Source organism: Gavialis gangeticus, unplaced genomic scaffold (genome assembly GCF_001723915.1).
Source record: "Gavialis gangeticus isolate Ggan-Ray unplaced genomic scaffold, GavGan_comp1, whole genome shotgun sequence".
NCBI classification, from domain to species: domain Eukaryota; kingdom Metazoa; phylum Chordata; order Crocodylia; family Gavialidae; genus Gavialis; species Gavialis gangeticus.
The window spans coordinates 25,018,920-25,031,498 of NW_017729032.1; positions in this window are offsets into that span (position 1 = coordinate 25,018,920).

A 12,579-nucleotide genomic window follows, 5' to 3' on the forward strand; every position below is an offset into this window, starting at 1 on the left:
CAGCAAGAGCCAAGGTAAGGAACATATAGGACTCAGGCACAGCATTCACCTGGCAAAGCTGTGCAAGTCCTGCCACTCCTGGCTTAGGAAAAAGCCTTGTGTTCCCCAGGCTGGTTGGGTGGCCTTGTGCTGCTGTTGCTGGGGTGGGGCTATGGTGGGTGGGGTGGGAGTGTGTGTGGGAGGGTGTATTTGGAGGAATGGTAAGGGTGTGGGAGTGTGTATAGGGGCTGTGGGAGAGTGTAGGTGTGTTTGGTGGTATGGCAGGATGTGTGGGAAGGTGTGTGTGTGCATGTGTAAAAATGTGTATGGGGTGGGTCCCTCAGTGTCCCTGGAGTGTGCCAGTCCCCAGAGCTGCCTTTGGGGGCAGCGAGCTGGGCCAGCCACACCTGGCCTCATAGCATGCAGCTCCCTGTACTCCCACCTGAGTCCCTCGCTGCAGGTGGCAACAACATGCGGGGCCAGCCCCACTGTTGGCGGTGCAGGTCATGGGGTTTGTTCATGGTGGCAGGGAAAGGGAAGGCAGCTCCCTGCCATTCTCCATTACCTGAGTGTAGCAGTGAGCAGGGCCAGGCTGCCAGCTCCATCATGCACAGCTCTCCCCAGAGGCACACGGTTTGTGTGGACTGCATGTGAGTCTCATGTGATGCAGCCAGGCAGACCTTGTGCCCAGGATCTGCATTCCTGCCACCCTGTTCTGGGTCAGCGCTGGCACAGGCCCCATGCTCTTTCCTGTCGCCACTCCCCTGCTGCTACCACTTCCCCTGCCATCACTGCCGACCTTCCCTTGCTGCTTCCCTATTTTCCCTTCAATATGCCCACTCACCACTGCTGCCACTGCTTTCCAGCTACTGCTATCACTCCTGTCTACCCACCCACCGATGCTGCTCCTATCACCCACCAGCCCACCACTGCTTCCCACCCTTGCCTCCCTCCTGGCAGGGCTGGGCCAGGCTGGCTCCATGCCATACCGTGTAGTCCTGGCCATGCAGCTGGGAACCGCATGATGCTGGCCAGGGCGGGCTGGTTCTAGCAGGATGGGGTACCCAGTTGCATGGCTGGAACAATGCAGTGTGGCATGGAGCCAGCCCAGCTTGGCTTGGCTCCCAAAGTGATTGCCAGTGATCCTCCCGTCTCCCACCCATCCATTCTTATCTGAAACTCTCCCAGACAGAGGGGTGGCAGGGGAACAGTGCCATGGTCACCAGGCCAGAAGCCTCTGCTAGGCAGAAACTTGTGGTTGGGGGCTAGGAGTGGGGCAGGGCTGGACGGACCTTGTTGTTGCCACCATTGGCTGCTGGCACCTTGTAACTTTGATAGGCAGCCACCAGCAGGTAATAATTTTCTAAATTTTAGAGGGGCCTTGTGGGCTGGATAGAATGGCCTAGTGGGCCCACAGGCTGCTTTTTGCCCACCCCTATATTAAAGAATGTCTTAAGACACAGGAAGTGATGCAGCATAGGTAAGGCCTCACCTGGAGTACTGTGTGTAATTTTGAGCACTGCATTTCAAGAAAGGTGTGGACAAAATGGAATGAGTTTAAAGGCAAGCAACACAAAGTATAAGTATATAAAAGAGATTCTAGGCAAGGCTGGTTTATTTAGTCTAGAGAACAGAAGACTGAGAGTGAATTTGATAATATTCTTTAAATGCAAATTGGGCTCTGTACAGAGGATGGTGATCAAGTTTTCTCCTGGTCCACAGGGAATGAGACAACAGAAAGGAGCCTAATTTGCAAATCTGGATGAATAGTAGGAATAATTTTCTAAATATAGGAGGGCTAAGATCTGAAATAGATTACCTGGAAAGATTATAAAAGTTATCATTGAAAGTTTTTAGTGCACATCGAAAAAACACAGAATCATCTATCAGAAATGGTTTAAGACAGGGAAGATTTTGTCTTGAGCAGGGGTTTGGACTAGAAGACCTCTAGAGATCCCTTTCAGCATTATTTTTTCCCATGATTCTTTGATTCTATGATGAAAGGTAGCACATACAACTAAAGAACAGAAAGATTAAATGACTTGTCCAAGGTCATCCAGGAGATCAGTAGCAGGAATATCTTCTAATGTGGTATTTTAACTGCAAGCCTGTCCTTCCTGTCAACAGTTAATCAGCAATTTATGTTTTATAGAGGCAGTTTTCTCCATGCAGGCAACTATAAGACCTGTACAATACTTTGCAGATAACTTTTGCAAATGTTTCCTCTGAAAACCTTCAGGGGCTTTGCTCAGTGATATTTTTGTGACTTATACATAAGTGCATGTACATATACACAATGGGTGCACAAAAATAGCTGTGTACATGCCTGGCCAATGAGTAGCCATTTAGGTACACAGAGGGAAATTTCATTGATTTTAATTAAATTCATATCTGGGCCCAGACACCTGGGTCAGCTCGAGCTGTGTACAGCATTCAGAGAACATTAAAATACTTCCTTGTAGACTCTGCAAGGAAATATTTTAAATAAAGTTTTAGGTATTTGGAAACTTCAGCTGAACTGAAATAACTTGCAGCAATGGTGCTTACACTTTTGGTCCCATAGGTCAAATGAAGGGTGTGGGGCTCATCTGTGGGAAAGATAGGGCCCTACAGATGCCAGGATTAGGTCCCAGGGCCCTGCACCACCTCCCCGCTGCTGGAGCCCAATCCTGGCTAAATGAAGGCAGAGTGGGGCCCTGGGGCCTGACCCCAGCATGTGGAGATGGGGATCAGGCTCCAGGGGCTCCATGCCAGAATAGGGCCTCACATTACCCTGTGTCCCAGTTTAGCAAGTGCAGGTCTATGGCCTGCAGGGCTCTCCACAGATCCACTAGGAACCCTGTGGGCTGGATGACACAGCTCTGGGGCCACACCAGGCCCATGGGCCTGAGGTTGATCACCCCTGGTTTACAAGATCTCCTCATACCAATATTGATAATATGTAAACTCTAGACTATATTTATTAGTAAAGATTCATAGTATGCTCAAACTACATTCAGCATTATTATTAAAAAAGAAATGAAGATGTTAGGTGTAACTAATTCTTTATGTTCTGCTAGAATTTTGTTTCAAATTGGAGCTGCTCCATGCCATTAATCAGTGATATTTAACCTCTGGAATGCACACAGCAAATCCAATTAACCATCATATTCATTGTTCTAACACTCTCACAAGCTTATTGACAATAGTGGACACACCAAGCAATCTATGACCTTACAGTCATGTTGACATACATCCGATTATTATGATTTATTTCTGCTATTAGCTCCATACAAAAATATGTCTTTTTCAGGGCACAGGAAGTGGTAGGCATAGCACTCTGTTACTGCACATATTTACTATCTACTGTATGTGTCTGAGTTGCATCCTAGTTTGCTGCCAAAACAAATTTCTACTACTGTCAGTATTGTAGAGTCATTGCAGGTGGGCAATGGGAAGTCTCATGCATCATCAGGAAAATTGTCAGCCATCTCTGATTCCCTCTTCATTATAATTGGTGATGGTGGAGGAGGAGGATGTGTCAGGAAGAAAGAACATAACTTCATACCCTTGTACCAGACTGAGCTTGCAAGGGTGTCAGTTAGCATTTTATTTAGACTTGCAAAATTGGTATGGAAGTCAATGGTGGGGAATAAATACGGAGCAGTAAGAGGCATTTTTACAGCTGATTTTCCTTCTGTCATGACATTTAAAGTTTATGTTAAAATCTAAAAACATAATTAGATAGTTTATGTAACATACATTACGTATCTAATAGGAGCAGGATTAGTCTACCAGTGATTTGAATCATTCATGGAGATAATAGACCAGAATGCTTTGGATATAAACCTAGTTGTGGGTGTATTATACAATTAGGGGCAGATACTCTCTCAGAAAATAAAAGCTTTTGAGGAAGCACAAAACATTCTTACTAAACACACAGGAAACAAGTTTAATACTTAAACATCTCTTCCACTTCTAAATTCTTTTATTTGTACTTGTGAAAATGATCTTATGCGTACTGATTGCCTATTAAATTTTGCTTGCCTGAATGTGGGGATGCATCTGCCAAAAACATCTTACACCCCTAAATATTTTCTCTTTCATTACATTCACTAAAAACTAGACAAATATTTATCAAAAACTTAATCCTCTTCTGGTACAAATGATGAGGAGCATATTTTAGCCCACTTTATATACAAATTCCCACCCCTCCGACCTGCTAAAACTCCTTGAGCAAGGGTGCTTTACACTAATTAAAACAATGTCTCATAACAAGTATTGGAACCCTATAGGATACATAATGGATGCTTTTCCCAAGGCTTCTGCCTGATCATCTAGTTGTCCAGTATTAAATAAATATTTTTAAAATTAAATTATGGTTTATATTTGTCAGTAAAGAACTCCAGTATGACATAACTTTAATAGAAAGCCAATTTTAGACCCAATACCCTTTACAGTATACCTTTACAATGACAGCAGTAAGGCTAAAAATCATTTAAGGGATCCTACTTTTGTTACTGATAGCAATGTAGATAATTGAAAATTTGTCGATAGATAGATGGAGCTTCTAGTATTACATATACTTAATATTGCCTGACAGATCCCATTATAAGACTCTACTTGTTGAGTTTGCTCATAACTTTGCCAAATGTTAACTGTTTATACTGAAACTTTCCATGTTGAGTCTCTACGTCACACTGGGTGCATCTACAAATATGCTTTACTGCAGAGGTAACTAATTAGCTCCACTGTAAAAGTATCACCATCTGCATATGTGCCAGTATGTATCAGGATCCCCCAGTGGCAAAAAACCCTGCTGCAAATTAGCAGAGAAGTGAATGCTTGCATGTGTGGCAAGTGCAGATGGGTCTGCAGTGTTACATGCCACACGTGTGCATTTGTCTGGATGTGCCCACTGAGTCTTCCTTTTCATTCCTTTCTGTTCCTTTACATTCCTTCCTTTCCCCTTTTCCTGTTATTCTTTAATATTTCATCAAAATAATTTGGTTCCTTTGGAAAAGGTGATTAGGGGAAAATACACTGTTTTGCCCTGGCTATCTAATATTTATGCAGTTTCACTGAAAAGGTGTAGGACCTCTGGGACTAGCTTTTCTGTCAGGAGAGTGCCTTTTCACCCTTGTGAAAAAACTATCCAAATGTGGCCAAACATAAGCCTTTGAAAAATCACAGTTCACATCTTTTACCACTAATAGAGCCCAGTTAAGTCTGGCTCTATAGAGTCTACCTGTACTAATCATGCTTCAGCCCTTGACTGCTCCTAGTCCTAAGGTGCTGTTGAATGTGCCATTCCCACAGAGTGACTGAGTATGCTCCAACTCAGAGAGACAAGGACTCAGGAGGACTTTCTTTGAAATTAGAGATGAGAGGAAGGAAACTGTTTCTTTCTGCTCTTAATATATTCCCCTTGCTGGAGAAAGAGGAGTAGTGGAAGGAAAAAGCTAATCAGAAGAGTTTTTGGAGGAGAGAGGTGGTTAGCCATTGCTATATGAGTCTAATGAAGAAGGTCATTGCTTACAAAAGTTTTTGCATCCCTGACCTGGCTAGCCTCTAAGTGCGTTATTACACATGCTCCAGTGGTGGGATGGGGTCACTTTAATTAGAGCCACTCTGAGAGCCACTCTAATTAAAGTGCCTGCAGCATCTCATGTATCAGCATTCCTGTGCTTCAAAATAGTTCATTGAACCAACTTTAGTTAAAGCACCCTCACTACCACTTTGAAGTGTAGAGACGCTGATACATGAGACACGGAGGCTGCTGGAGTGAACTAATTAGCATGCTCCAGCGGATTTGATGAACTCATCCGCTCCAACTTAATTAATCTGCTCCAATGTGCTGTAACTACAGTGCATTCGAGTAGCCTCCCTGCACATCTACAGGCACCTAATGGGTTCATACAGCCATTTGCTGCATCCGGTATGCATTCACGTGGCTTACGTTAAGCTACATGAATGTAAATCAAAAGTGGCATGTGTAACTGTTTGCTGCTCCCAGGAGCCATTCAGGGAAACCAGTGTAAGTAATCTGGAGTGAGGGGAGAGGGAGGCAGGATTGGGGTAGCAGCTGTTGAGTCCATAGGGGTAGGCTGGGAGGATCAGAGGGGCTGGCAAGTCTGTGGTGGGCTGGGTTCTTGGGTCCCTGAACAGGAGTGTTGCATGGTTGGGGTGGGCTGGGGGGCTAAAATTAGCCCACTCAGCTTTGAGGGGGGTAGGGATAGCTCATCCACAGGGCTGGTGTGAGTGGTTGGGCTTTCCCATTCCTGAGGCTGTGCTGCAAATGCATTTCCAAGAGGGAATTAATCCTTTCTTAGATAGGGTTGACCCAATCTCAGTCTAAGTTAGTGTATCTCCTTTGGTGAACTAAATTAGGTCTGGTGTGCCATTTTTGGGGAGATTTAAGGCCTTTGCACACCTGCATGATTGGGCATTTAGACTGACCTAATCCTGACTAGATTGATCTAAATTTAATGCCTAAGGTGCCACCTTGCTGTACTTTCTGCCTAGTGAAGGATGACCAGAGATAAACTGGGACCAGCAGGGGGCTTCCAGGCTCCCCGCTAACTAAGCCAGAGACTTCACAGCCTCACAGGCCACAGATGGGGAATTAGTTCAGCTGGAGTGCCGCTTAATGAGTTTTGGTGAGCTGTTGAGGTCTACATGGGTAGTCCTGTCCCTTCACAGTTGCCCTGCTCCCAGGTCGCCATGTTAGGACTGGAAGGCCTGTCCCCTAACCCCTGACTTTTGCCACTGGAAGTCCCTCCTCTTGCCCTCCTCAACTCCCAACATACTCCTTTTGGGTGTGGGGATGCCATCTTAGAACCAGGAAAAAAACAAATAATATGCTAAAAGTCAAATACCTACTATAATATATTTAAATTTTATTGCAAAAAATATTTTTGTCACAATTTGTGTTTGCAAAGTCTATAGAGAGGTAATTGCATAATAACTCAGAATAAAGTCTTACTCTTGTATATTGTGTGGGGGGTGGGGGGTGGTTAGGGGGTGTATGGTGCGGGGTGTATGCGTGGGGATTTGTGATGGGGGTGTAGCTGTGTGAGGAGGCAAAGGGCATGTTGGGGTGTGTGTATATATTGGTGGGGAATGTGGGGGGTGTGAGGTTTGTGGGGTGTGAGGTAGGGTGGGAATATAGGGACCCCCCACATACTGCCCAACATGGCATTCAGTCCCCACTGCTGGCAGAAGCAGCAGGTAGGGGCTCAGGGCGCTCATGCCCAGTGCAGGTCCTGGCACCTGGCAGGACATGGCTCCGGCCAGTGCTGCATGCAGGGGGACAAGGAGCGCAGCCTGTCCAGATGCCTCTATTGGGGGCTGCTCACAGAGTACCTGCAGCTCCTGCACTTGTACCAGGGGAAGCCCCACACTGGACACTGTGGGGAAGCAGGGGGCCAGGCTCCCTCTGCTCCTGGCAGAGTCCGGGGACCTGTGTAGCAGGGGACAGGGCTTCCCCCACTGCGAGTGTGGGAGCTGCAGATGCGTGGTGTGGAGCCCCCATGATACAGGCAGTCAGGCAGGCTGCGCTTCTCACCCTGCCATGCGTAGAACTGGCCAGACCTGCACCCTCGTGGGTGCCAGCACCTGCACCAGGCACCAAGGCCCTGAGCCCCTGCCCGCTGCTGCTGCCAGCAGTGGGGGGTTGTGCACCATGGGGGAAGTGTGTGTGGGGGTCCCCACACCCCTCACATTTCTTCACACTCATACGCTGCCCATCTGAGATCCGTGCTGTCTACACTGTGCTCCATGCTTCTACCCAGCTGCGGCTCCACTGCCCCCACCCCCACTGCTTCCCTACCTGCTGCCCAGAGCACGCTGGATGCCAGAGAAGCCAAGCAGATTCCTATGGGGGCAGCTGCAGCAGAGGCAGCAGTAGCCCCATCTGGCGGGGCTGGGCCCTTCTGCCCACAAAGGTAGGAGTGAAATGCAATAGAGTATGTTGCGGGGGGGTGAGTATGCGAGGGCTCCTTGCTTCCACCCTCATGGGTGGAAGGGCTGGGAGGTGCACAATTTGTTGGTGGCCACCTCAGACCACATGAAAGTGCCTGGCAAGTTGCATCCAGCCCATGGGCCATATTTTGCCCACCCCTGCTCTAGGCTCATAAATACATAGCAGGGAGTGCACAAACCCTAAGGAGCTTAAGTACTTTTTTAAATCTTTTCAAAATGTGGTAATTATTTCAATTTTTTCAAAAGAATTTCCCTATCATGGAAGATTTTGAAATGTCTTATTTTGTTCTGAAACTGAACAGTTTCCCTCTTTTTCCTTCCCTCCCTCCCTCCCTCCCTCATCCCCACAAATGCTGAAATTTCCCATTGAGATGAAACAAGGACTCAACCACCTCTATATAAATAACAGGAGGTTCCCTCACCCAGAAGTTGTTTTGTCCTTACCTGGAGGTTGCTCGCAATAAATATAATTCATATTTCTCCACATACTCCAAATAAGAAGGGGAATGGAAAAAAGCTTAAGTCATCCTGGTATCAACCATTTCCATTCCAGGCTTTCCAGCAGATGTACTTGTGTTAGTAAATTATCTTGCAGCACACAACCCCTGAATTTCCCTTGAAATAGATCAATTCACTCTAGTAGCATGTGTAAGGATATTGTGGTGGCTGTGATCACAACAGTAGAGTCAGATATCTTCTGCTTTAAATCCCAATAGTTTTGACTGTTGCAGATGTTATCAAGACATTAACAAAGTAGGGTATGTTTCTTGGTATTGGTTACTCGTGCAGCTGTTACGTTAATGAAGTCAGTATATATTTAATTTTAGACACATTTTATTTAAGCTTTGGTAGAACAGCTGTGGACTATGTACTATAATTAATGTTCTGTGGGCAACCCCAAAATATATAGGTATATGCACACATGTATTTTTTAATTAAAAGTTATGACCCCAATTCAAGTACATATATTACCTTTAGGCTTTTAATTTTTTTTGTACTTGTTCCTGTCAAACTTCTGTCAATAATATTTAGATCAATGCCATCTTTAAACACCTAACCTCTGTACTGGTTTATCAACTGCATTTGTACTCTTTTGCTCCACTTGTTAACCCTAATGAATTAAGCAGCCTAACTACCCATGAAGTTTTATATGTCTGAAGACACCACTTTATTCCAGTTATCTTTTGCTTTGTTGCCAGTTAAGCAGTTACAAATCCATTGTTCTTAGGAATATATAGTAAAGAAGGGTAAAACTTCAAAGGGAAAAGTCAAACGCTAAATGTAATCCTTGTGGGCAGGCAGGTAAGATACAGAATGTTGATCTTTGTTATTTAAATTGCTGATACTACATCCAACTCAGTTCAGGTACTCTATGTGGAACTCTGCTTTCTGTTGCAGTAAAACATACCACTGATGGGTTCAATGGAGCAGAATTGTGATCTTTCCTACAAAATTCTTAGGAAATAATCAGGAGTTTATTAAGATCAGGACAGTGAGTTATTACAGAACTCCTTCTTTTTCTCCACCTTTCCATAATGCCATTAGGAGATCAGGCAAATCAGTTAACCCATCAATCACTTTTTTAGAGAGCGTATCACCCTTTAGCTTATGCATATGTTAACAAATGTGGGCTCTTTAGTTGAATTTCCCTCCTTCAGATTAGTCATTGCTTTTTTTAATCCATCATATTTAAAAATCATCCCCTTTTTCTTTATTATGAGCTTGGCAGATTGCTCCAAGGTCCAATAGATTATGACATCCTGGATGGGTCCAAGGTTGTAACCAGTCTTTGCATATTCTTCCTACATACAACAATATCTTTCATCTTCTGAAACTAAAGATTATGATATACATAAAAGTAAAATGCATTAATGTGTTTATGTCTTCTCGAAAAACTTCATTTTTTTCTTCAAGAAGTTACAGAAAAAAATCACTTAGCCGGAGTGGATATTCATGGTTTCAATGATAATGAAAACCTCAGTTCAGTATTAGCGTAGTAACTGAGTGCTTTATACTCATAATATATTATTTCTTTCAAGGTTGCTTCTCAGAACAAGCCTTCTGTGTTAACATATTTGTGTTGAATTCCAGCAGGAACAGCAGCTGTACTGCACAGAGAGGGCCAGGGGAATTCTGCCCTCATATGCTTCATTTGCTGTTACATTAACAGAAGGACACAGGAAAATCCTTTCTTCTTATGTAATATCATTTATCTTTGGGTGGTGTAAAGACTTCCCTCCGTATTTTGCAACAGAATTTTTTATGCCATGGCCCAAAGTGTCAGAGCTCTAACCAGCATTTTTAAACCTTAAATATATAGATACTTAATATTAGTGGCTTGTTTTTAGAAGTGCTAAGTACCCACTGAACTCAATAGGATCCGAAAGACCTTTGAAAATCAGGTCACTTATATTTAGAGATTTTAATGTAGGGTAAGACACCTAAATTTAGCCATTCACACTTGAAAGTCATGGAATCTGACATTTTCCTAATTGAATAGTTGTCAGCCTATTTCATCCATTCAGCCTGTTTTTGTTCATTCGGGATTTTGGTTCAGAAGGTTTAAAGATTTTTCTTTGTGTCCTATCATTTGACCATAGGCAATGCAGAGAACCCTCTATCTTTCTGCCTTACACTCTGATTATGACCCATGGTGTTTGTTCAGCATGTACCCCTCCACCCTAAACATGGGTGATGCCTGCACAATTCAGATTTCCACAGAGTTAATTTTTTGGTTGGTTGGCCATGACTTGAGGTGAAAGATATTCACCCCCTATTCTTTAGCCCTCTTTGACCTAGAGTTTTGTCTCCCTTGAATAGGCTATGGAGGCTTTGGTTTATTTTCCTGGGATTAGAGAGGTAAGAGAAGTCTTGGGTGGGGGTTGGGATACATTATATTTTTCTTATGCATGTGTGTTGGATAGGTTTGAAGTGATGAGGAGTAGGCACAACTATGTCTCCACCCTTCACTTGCAATATTGCAGTCTATATAACTACACTGGTACATAAGACATGCTTTGCATCTGGTACTGTGACTGGCACAAGGTACATCTCTCCAGGCACAGGGAGGTGGGGATCAAGAGTCTGAGGCTGACTAACAGTCTGATTTCTGGTCTGTTCCTAAGGCATCACAACTATCTGCTGTTTATACAGATCTCTGTCACACTCATCTTGTCCCATCTCCCATGCCAATTTTTAGAAATGTGCGGACTTGGTTCCTCTGGTTCAGTAACTTCTCTTCTGAGAGGCACAGCAGGGACAGCATGACACTAAATGGACAGGTGGGATATGAGGAGCTTTCATCTGAAGCTACAACATTAGCATGTGTTACTCTTCTCCCGCTGTCCCATTTTTTGCTGAGCATACAGAAGGCATGCTGTCTTCTTTTGTTAATAACTGAATGCTGTGATGTCACCAGCCTATGCTTCACTGATTGTCGACTTGGGTTCATATACTGTCAATCACCTGGGCATATTTTGAGATAACACTCAGGCCTATCAGCTCCTTGGCCAGGCAGCAATGGGCACCTATATCCAGGCAGTCACTAACAGACAGAATTTCCCCACCTTGCTTCAGTTGGCTGAATGACAGTCACCTGAACATACTTACTTCTTTCAGTGCTCAATGGAGAGGAACTGCCGATGTTCCCAAAGCCTGGCTGGGAGTCTACTTTTTTATACATAGGCTTTGTTGGTAGCTAAGATCTCCAGTTCATTAATTAGCTGCTGCAGCTGAGATGCTATATGGCAAGCCCTGAATTGTCTGCCATTTGCAGAGAACCTGAAGAATTATCTATCAAGTTCAGATAGACTTTTTAATGATATTTTCCCTACAAAATTATCGTATTAACATTATACTTAAGTAGATTATAAAAACGAAAAGCTAACACAACAGAAGTTCAGTGCACATAAATTGCTTTCAAAATAGCTGACATTGGTTTAAGATAAACCTGGTTGGATGTAGTATCAGACTTAACTGATTTAGGTTAAATTGGTTTATTGAACTTCTGTCCCAGATTACCTCCAGAATCAAGCTAACTTACAGTCTCCCAGCATCCCAGGATACTTTGCACCTCCCCTACAAACCCTCCCCCTCAGGGTGGGCAGGCTAGCTTTGGCCCAAGCTGTCTGCTGAAACAGAGCAGGGAGCGTGCTCTAGGTTTCCCTCGTTTTTGGCCAGGGCTACTGCAGGGATGTGGCTGCAATTCCCCAAATCAAAAGTGAATGCCTGTTCACTTGCTTATTGGTTTAATCTACCCAACTTAGACTAACTTGTAAAGATTGAATCGATTCAGGCTCAGGCTTTTTGACTATCTGTACTTAGCCATAAAGGGTGCCTGTTCACGAACACAGAGCCTGCTCCAACATGCTGTAATTGCAGCCCATTCAATTACTTGAGTCTGCTGGAGTGTGGTAATTACCATGCTCTAGCAGCATCCTGCACCTCGTGTATCAGTGTCTCTGCACTTCAAAATGGTGGTGGGGGTGTTTGAACTGAAGCTCATTGAATGAGCTTTAGTTCAAGTGTTTCCACCACCATTTTGAAGAACGGAGACACTGACATATGAGACGCTGTGGTGTTTTAATTAGAGAGGTTCTCTGAGATATCCTAAGGGATTTCACAAGCAGTGATTGCCTT